The sequence below is a fragment of the Salmo salar genome, chromosome 02 (assembly GCF_965601325.2).
Source record: "Salmo salar chromosome 02, fSalSal1, whole genome shotgun sequence".
Taxonomy (NCBI): Eukaryota; Metazoa; Chordata; class Actinopteri; order Salmoniformes; family Salmonidae; genus Salmo; species Salmo salar.
Genome location: NC_138292.1, coordinates 69,755,258 through 69,764,465, shown reverse-complemented (window position 1 = coordinate 69,764,465; position 9,208 = coordinate 69,755,258).

Here is a 9,208-nt window from a genome sequence, read left to right as displayed (position 1 = left end):
GGTCGAGCGAGGTCACATGATTATTTATAGTCCCGCATCACACCCAAGCATATCCTTCCGTCAAACAGCGCTGTGGTGTATCACTTCGATCCCGTTACTGCCTCTGATTGGTTCAGATCGTTATTCCACTCGTTGGAAATAAATAGGTCCAGGGCTATAGTGTAACCGACGAAATGTAGGTCAAATTAACATGTATACATTGAATTAAGATTAAAGAGGAAATTAATGTTTACATTGGTTACTTGTATTTCCTATCTAAAAAAACCCAGTGTATTATGTTTGATTACGTGAAACTTGCAATGTGTAGACTACTTCACAAAGTTAGATAAAAGTCAATCTAAGATCGATCAAAATGTATTAGAAGTTGTCTAAAGTGATCAAATAATTGGTTTTCAGCCTTAATACACCCATTACTTATGGTAGAAAAGGACACGTTGAATTTCTAGACGAGTCTCTTTTCCAAAGACTATTTGTCCTCAAGGATTCGAGTGTCTTTATTAACTTAACTGAAGACTAATCAACGGCAACTAATCAACAGATTAATACGAAAATTGTGGTAACTTTATTTCAATTTTATAAACAGATGTAGTTTAGTTATATTCTGACGACAACTCATGATTACAATTTAATACATGTCCAATCCCTCCACCTAGTGGTTGAAAAGCCAAATAAAGAAGTAGTGGAGGTCATTGACTTCTCTATTGTCTATGGTACATCAAAATGGTACCCTATTCCCTATGTAGTGCACTACTTTTGACCACAATCCTATATGGTTCCATTTGAGAAACAGACAATGTTACTGTACCATTTGACCAGTGGTATTCAAAGTCGGGATCTAGTGGGTAGTAAAAATAAAAATGTCAATTGATTTGACATTTTTAACAACAAATGTATAGTACAGATATACACTGAGTATACAAAACATTAAGAACATGACAGACTGTTCTTTCCATGACAGACTGACCAGGTGAATCCAGGTGAGAGCTATGATCCCTTATTGATGTCACTTGTTAAATTCACTTCAGTGTAGATGAAGGGGAGGAGACAGATTAAAGGATTTTTAAGCCTGGAGACAATTGAGACATGGATTGTGTATGTATACCATTCAGAGGGGAAATGGGCAAGACTGGCACACTGGTTTGTGTCAAGAACTGCAACACTGCTGGGGTTTTCACACTCAACAGTTTCCCGTGTGTATCAAGAACGGTCCACCACCCAAAGGACGTCCAGTCAACTTGACACAACTGTGGGAAGCATTGGAGTCAACATGGGCCAGCATCCCTGTGGAACTCTTTCAACACCTTGTAGAGTCCATGCCCCAACAAATTGAGGCTGTTCTGAGGGTGAAAGGGGGTGAGCAACTCAATATTAGGAAGGTGTTCCTAATGTTTGGTATACGTGACAATTTAGAAATGTTTTTTAGAAAGATAATTTGAAAAAAATATTTGAGAAAAAAGTGTTTTTTCATTTTGTTGATAGAGATGTAAACATAATGAATTCAAGGTTATTTGTTTATTACATGTTGAGGTTGAGTCAATCGATGTGGAGTGGGGCATTTGTTAAAGTTATTAGTAAAAATATCTACATCTGGAAAAGCAGCTGTCAAGAGTCCTGACAAATCATGATTAACAATAACCTCATCATGCCTTCTTATTCACAGACAATCTCAACTATTCATAGAACAGAATAAAACATTACAGGACAGAATAGAATTTAAAAAAAGAATAGGACAGAATAGAACAGATCAGAATAAAATATATAAAAAAATAGTTTATTTTCCTACATATTGTGTACAACTTTTTTTATTATTGCTAATATTTTTGATCAAGTGTAACATTACTGCAATGTTGAGGTGAGCTTCCAAGTAAGAATTTCACTGTACAGTTTACACACTATATCATTTTCACCTTACAAATAAACATTGATTTGGCTCCTCATCCTCTTTCTCTGTCTCTGTCTCTGTCTCCTCCACCTCAGAGGATGAGATTATTTTCCACTAGCTCATCTTTGACCTCGAACACTTCATCCAGCCCTTCATTAAGCTGCTGAGCCACTTTGCGTATCTTTTCCCCAAACTTGTACACCAGTCCTTTCTTCAGCTTTGGACCATCCTCTTGCTTAGTGAAGTAGATATCCATGCCCAGAGCGAAGCCTTGGAGCACCCCCGATGCCTTACTGCTGGCCTCTATGGCACTGGCACTACCCACTCCTGTCACTTTGGCCACCCTGGTTATGGTTAAGGTTTAGGTTTATTCAGGGGCGAAAATCTGATATCAACTTTGGGGGGGACAATTACATGAAATTTTCTCAAGAGCAATTCCTGAGGGGGACACCAAAAGTAGTGCTGTAACACATAGCCTACATTGTAATATGGTAAATGTATATTGAGGAACCAAAGAAATAAGGTGTTTGCCGTACTCCTAACTACCGGTACCCAAAACTACACAACTACTCACAACAGCAATACCATTGCCTTTAACAAATCTTAGTTCAGTCACCAGTTTAAGTTGAGAGTGGGGGTATCCATGGCATTTTCCAATTATGTTCCTATTTTACAAGTTAAAAAAAATGGAGAACCTTTCATAATGTTGCCAAACAAAGACTCAACAAACTTACCTGAGACTCCCTGTCTCTGCCAGTCTGTCCCTGCATATCTGTCCCCAACTCTGCTGTCTGTGTGCCATCTGTTGCCTGCTCTGCCTAATGACATCATTGTGAAACATTTCCATTAGAATTTCATGTCTTTCTTATGAACATTTTATCAACTAGTCTTTGACATATTAGGCTACTAGGGTTCTTACTTTGCGTTTTGGTGTACTGAAAAATACTCTTTTATTTTTCTGCCATTTTTCTACCTGGCTGGCTGGCTGGCTACACACACACACCACACACACACACACACACACACACACACACACACACACACACACACACACACAGAGTGTGTAGGTTATTTACAGTAGGAGATGGGCTTCTATCATCTTATCTTTTATCATTCTATTTGGGCTTCGATCTAAAAGGTAGCTAGCAAATGTGAAACGGATTAAAATGACAAGAGTTGACAGCTGTATGAGTCCACCATTTACACAACATATGCTGCAACCTTTTGTAATTTTAATAGTTTGTTTCATATTGGCTGGCTTCCAACAATAGCTGAATTTGCAAAGCAAGCGAGCACCAATTCCGTTTCAGTGGTGTTTGCTATAATCTTTGCTACCCGGGTTAAATAAAATAAATAAATAAAAGTTCCCTTGCGACAATTTAGCTTTTGCAACGAGACCATTAAATATATTTAAGACAATGGTAGAAGAGAGTGTAGTTCTGTTCAGTTTGGACTTCAGTTTATCGCTAACCTTATCACAGGGACTTTGAAGCACTAACTTACATCATCTGCATGCTGATCTCGGAATAAATTGACGATAGCAAAGATTCCATCTTTGACGAGGCCACATAAATGGAATAGGTACTAGCTAGCTTAATAGTTCATATTTGCACGCTAGCTCTGCATATTCAGCTAGTGTGTGTGCGCGATTGACTGGATTAACCTGACGTCAGTTACGTTCATTGAGTGCCTTTCAGACAGTGGCTACGACCCCTCTGTTACCTTGCCAGTGGATCAAACCATTGTGAGGAAAAGGGTGGGGGGGTCGCAATCTTTTGAAACTTAAAAACGTGCTATTAAGTTTCTATAATCAGCACAATTGCTTTCATTGCGTATTATTAATATTATTTAAATTACATAGTTATGTTTCAGTGATATATTGGGGGGGACAAATCATATTTTTCCCAGGATGGGGGGGGGGGGGGGGGTCGTGTCCCCCCCGCGATTTCCGCCCCTGGGTCTATTTGATCATCTTGGTACATAAGCAGAAACATTCTTAACATGTTATGTGTCATATCATATAAAACACAAGTAAAGAAATTATCTGCCTAAATATATCATCAATAAAGTCATATACAACAGATAATGCAGTGCAAGTCCTTCAGATACATAAATGCTAAAACTGAGAAAGTTGTCTCACCGTACGAGTTTCCTGCGTAACCAAAACCTCTTCATAAAGAGGGTGATTGGACTCCTCTCCGTCAATGACAGCAGGCAACCCAAACTGGAAAAAAAACAATGTAAAGCTCGGAAAACCAGGTATTACAGTATTGGTAATAAATGTGTTAAGATTAAATACTGTATTCTTCATATAGCGCATTCTAATATTTCTACTGCTGTACATTGCATTGTAGTTACTGTTTATACACTCACCACATATTTGTTATATACTGGATTCTTGACATAGCTCACTAATATATCTATTGTTGTACTCTGTCATTCTTAGTATACAGTACAATGTGTAAATGCCTCCTGTGTACATACATATAGATTGCATTTGGATTACTGTTACAGTGTTATTTGGGTTGTTAATTGGATTTAAGCTTAGCGTTAAACATCTCTTTTCTCTGTCTGTCTCACCGTACGAGTTTCCTGCGTAACCAAAACATTTTCACAGAGTAGAAGATTGGACTCCTCTCTCTCTGTTAACGACGGCAGGCGACCCAAGACGAGGACCCACCACAAGCGGCTTGTATTGGCCCTCTTCAGTTTCAAACTGAAAAAGAAAATAGTAATTCAAGTCATTTTCAGAGAGTGCATTTTCTGAGGCAAATCCTAACTTCCACTCAAGTCGAATTTTTACTACATAGCACTGCGTTGTCAATGGGAGACAACGTGAACATTTGACTTCAGGGGAAGTTAGGATTCACTCCTATATGGATATATGAGAGAAAATGGAAGAGAAGAGTGTGTTGTGGCAAGATACCTTCTTGACCATTTCAGTCACAGTGATTTCAGGATTACTTCTCACAGACAACTTCTGCTGGGCCATAGGAGGCCGCTTCTGAACTGTGTCTGGAGTTCTCTGGAGAACTCAAGTCAATGTATATTTCACACCATAGGTCTCTCAAAGAAGAGTTAAGTGGAGAGCTATGGTGGATGTCCTATGCTCCCCAGGGGGCCAAGAGGATAAAGTCAGGTAAGTCATGTCATAGTTAAAACTGCAGTTGAAATATAAAGGAATTCAACTTGATGTACAGTATGTTGACAATGGTTGAATCCAATCTTACTCTGCCTCCACCAACCCCTGGGCCAAGTGTGACTGAGGGAGAGGGGGACCACAGCTCCATCTCCTCTGGGGCTCCGTCTCCTCAGGCTTGCCCATATAGATGTTCCTGGAGTGGCACACCAGAGGTGGAGGCTATGGGGGGGATGAATCTGCCACACACTCAAAAAGTAGCTAAAGGTGGAAAGGTTAAAAGCAAATACTTCTTTAAATCGATACTGTCATGTTTATAACGGTGAATAGTAAGGAGCCAGACAGAGATGAAGCACCTGCTGAATAACTGTAGTCGAGTTCTAAATAGTAGTATTTTGGGGTATGCGGAAATACAATAAAATGTTATATGTCCCACTTCGAATTGAGTGAGTATGCTTCAAATGCCAGGATGTCATACTCATTTCAGCTTTTCATGTGGTAGAATTCGGAAGGCAATCATATTTTTCCGACCCAGGTGTCTGAACTGTTGATAATCTGCTTTCTGTACATGCTTTATTTGTCTTTTGCAGTGGAGGAAGAACCCTGGATGTTGCCTGTCTATCCATTTGGACAAGAGTCAAGACACATTTAGGCTGTTGAGTTGTGCAACTTGGAATGAATCATTAGTAATGCCTTGCATCCTTTTCACTTTCACACACAAGTGGGCGTGTCTTAAAAATAGGGCCTTGTGTTTTGCGCCATCATGTGACATGCCTGGATTTTAACCTTCATTTGAAGCTTTTTGATCAAACTGTCCTTTTCTTTTGTCAGATTGTCCAGCACCATACTCAGACAATTGCTTCAATTCTTTTTAGGTAAGGCTGAAAATGCAGCATTAAAATCAGGCATAATGTCATTATAAAACACAGGGCCCTACTTAAAAAAAAACAATTGTATTATTTTTGCAATGCATTAATTTATGTTTGGTTAATGTAGTCAATACAAGGTTTGGCATAAATCCCCAAGTGAGCACAAATAATAAAGTATGTTGGGGCAAAAAAGTATGTACTTATTGATCAAAATAAACTTTCATGAAGTCTGCTCATTCCTATAAGGCTATGCATTGAGGGCTAAATCATACCAGACTCAGACACAAAACTCCACAGGTAAATACAAAAAAGCCCTTAAACCTTTGCCATCACAGATGTACAACTATACTCCTGTCTGAACTTCCCTGGAGATTTGTCTTGTCACAAAGCACTGTTTCTCTCATACATTTCCTCTCTCTACTCACAATACTTTGTGTGCTTAGATCTACTTTTCAGAGGGCATCAAACTTTCTACTTTCGGTCCTGGACGTTCTGCCGAGACAAAAATTCTCTCAGCTAAAAGTTAGAAGGAACAGAACATAATAGCAGCCCAATTAATAGGCCTATGCTACAAATTAAACACATCTCGTTAATAGGCTATATAATCCGTTCAATGTCAATAATATAGCCTAATATTTTCAATCTGATTACATTGATAAAAATCACTAATGCCCCGGAAGCTCTGCCACCCTAGGTGAGACAAAAATAATTACATCTTAGACATCCTTATGGCACTTTCAAAAGTTAACTTTCCACACAGACAAAAGCTCACAGAAAACGGTAAACTTCAACTGCTGGCTACTCTTCCGTTGAATAACCCAACAACAGCTGCCTGGTTTTAAACATCTCTTTTCAGAAAGAGAAAAGCTAAATTAATAGGGACAGAATAGTAAAGTTTTTTTTATCTCCTCGAATATTATAGGCTGCAGTTTCGCTTCAGATTGTCATAGAGAGGAATCAATACATCTCCATAAGCATCGGAGTCACGTCTTTCGCGGGCATTTTAGAGCTTGTTTCTATCATAAGGCATCACCGAGTTAAGCATTGTTATAGAACGCTTGATATAATCTGGATACGTTTTATGTATTTCAAAATATAAAGCAAGTAATATATATCATTTTTGCCCTTTAACAAAGGGTATGTGATACCCTCACTTAATTCGAGCCTTGGTTTTAGTCACACACCAAGCCCTTCCCAGACACGGAGGTATTTATTAATCAGTGCATGCGTCAGTATTGAAGTATTTGGCTATACCGACATCTATGGATAGGATAATTGTGTCTGTCAAACAGGTAGGCTTACCTCTTTTTCGGAAGATGAAGAAATAAGCTCCAATTATATGTAATTATGTACTGCTCCAAAAAATAAAGGGAACACTTAAACAACACATCCTAGATCTGAATGAAATAAATAATCTTATTAAATACTTTTTTTCTTTACATAGTTGAATGTGCTGACAACAAAATCACACAAAAATAATCAATGGAAATCCAATTTATCAACCCATGGAGGTCTGGATTTGGAGTCACACTCAAAATGAAAGTGGAAAACCACACTACAGGCTGATCCAACTTTGATGTAATGTCCTTAAAACAAGTCAAAATGAGGCTCAGTAGTGTGTGTGTGTGGCCTCCACGTGCCTGTATGACCTCCCTACAACGCCTGGGCATGCTCCTGATGAGGTGGCGGATGGTCTCCTGAGGGATCTCCTCCCAGACCTGGACTAAAGCATCCGCCAACTCCTGGACAGTCTGTGGTGCAACGTGGAGTTGGTGGATGGAGCGAGACATGATGTCCCAGATGTGCTCAATTGGATTCAGGTCTGGGGAACGGGCGGGCCAGTCCATAGCATCAATGCCTTCCTCTTGCAGGAACTGCTGACACACTCTTGCATTAGGAGGAACCCAGGGCCAACCGCACCAGCATATGGTCTCACAAGGGGTCTGAGGATCTCATCTCGGTACCTAATGGCAGTCAGGCTACCTCTGGCGAGCACATGGAGGGCTGTGCAGCCCCCCAAAGAAATGCCACCCCACACCATGACTGACCCACCGCCAAACCGGTCATGCTGGAGGATGTTGCAGGCAGCAGAACATTCTCCACGGCGTCTCCAGACTGTCACGTCTGTCACGCACTCAGTGTGAACCTGCTTTCATCTGTGAAGAGCACAGGGCGCCAGTGGCGAATTTGCCAATCTTGGTGTTCTCTGGCAAATGCCAAACGTCCTGCACGGTGTTGGGCTGTAAGCACAACCCCCACCTGTGGACGTCGGGCCCTCATACCACCCTCATGGAGTCTGTTTCTGACCGTTTGAGCAGACACATGCACATTTGTGGCCTGCTGGAGGTCATTTTGCAGGGCTCTGGTAGTGCTTCTCCTGCTCCTCCTTGCACAAAGGCGGAGGTAGCGGTCCTGCTGCTGGGTTGTTGCCCTCCTACGGCCTCCTCCACGTCTCCTGATGTACTGGCCTGTCTCCTGGTAGCGCCTCCATGCTCTAAACACTACGCTGACAGACACAGCAAACCGTTCTTGCCACAGCTCGCATTGATGTGCCATCCTGGAAGAGCTGCACTACCTGAGCCACTTGTGTGGGTTGTAGACTCCGTCTCATGCTACCACTAGAGTGAAAGCACCGTCAGTATTCAAAAGTGACCAAAACATCAGCCAGGAAGCATAGGAACTGAGAAGTGGTCTGTGGTCCCCACCTGCAGAACCACTCCTTTATTGGGGGTGTCTTGCTAATTGCCTATAATTTCCACCTGTTGTCTATTCCATTTGCACAACAGCATGTGAAATTTATTGTCAATCAGTGTTGCTTCCTAAGTGGACAGTTTGATTTCACAAAAGTGAGATTGACTTGGAGTTACATTGTGTTGTTTAAGTGTTCCCTTGTTTTTTTGAGCAGTGTATTTGCAGCAAAAACAGAAGGCTGCATCGTTTTGCTTGGAATAGACAAACCTTGGTCGCTCCACTCTCTCCTCGTTCGCCATCCTCCTATTGTAGTGGGCCACCGAAAACGTTCGCTTACCCTCATCTCTTGGGAAATACCCCTCCTTATCCTGATGTGGCCCAGCCTGCACTAACATATCCCGTAAAGATCCATTCATATATTTTGGCCAATCACAGGGATCTTTTGTTTCTTGTCTGGGAGTGGGATTTAGCAGCAGCACCACAACTGTCATCCGGGACGGGGAGCGACGAATCTGAGTCTTGGTCCAAGATAGGGTCTTCGCCGGCATTGTTTGGAGGTGTGGCTAGGCCTGGTGCGACCACCTGTTCTTGTCCAGCCAGAGCTGTCATCATCGGTGGAAGTGCTTG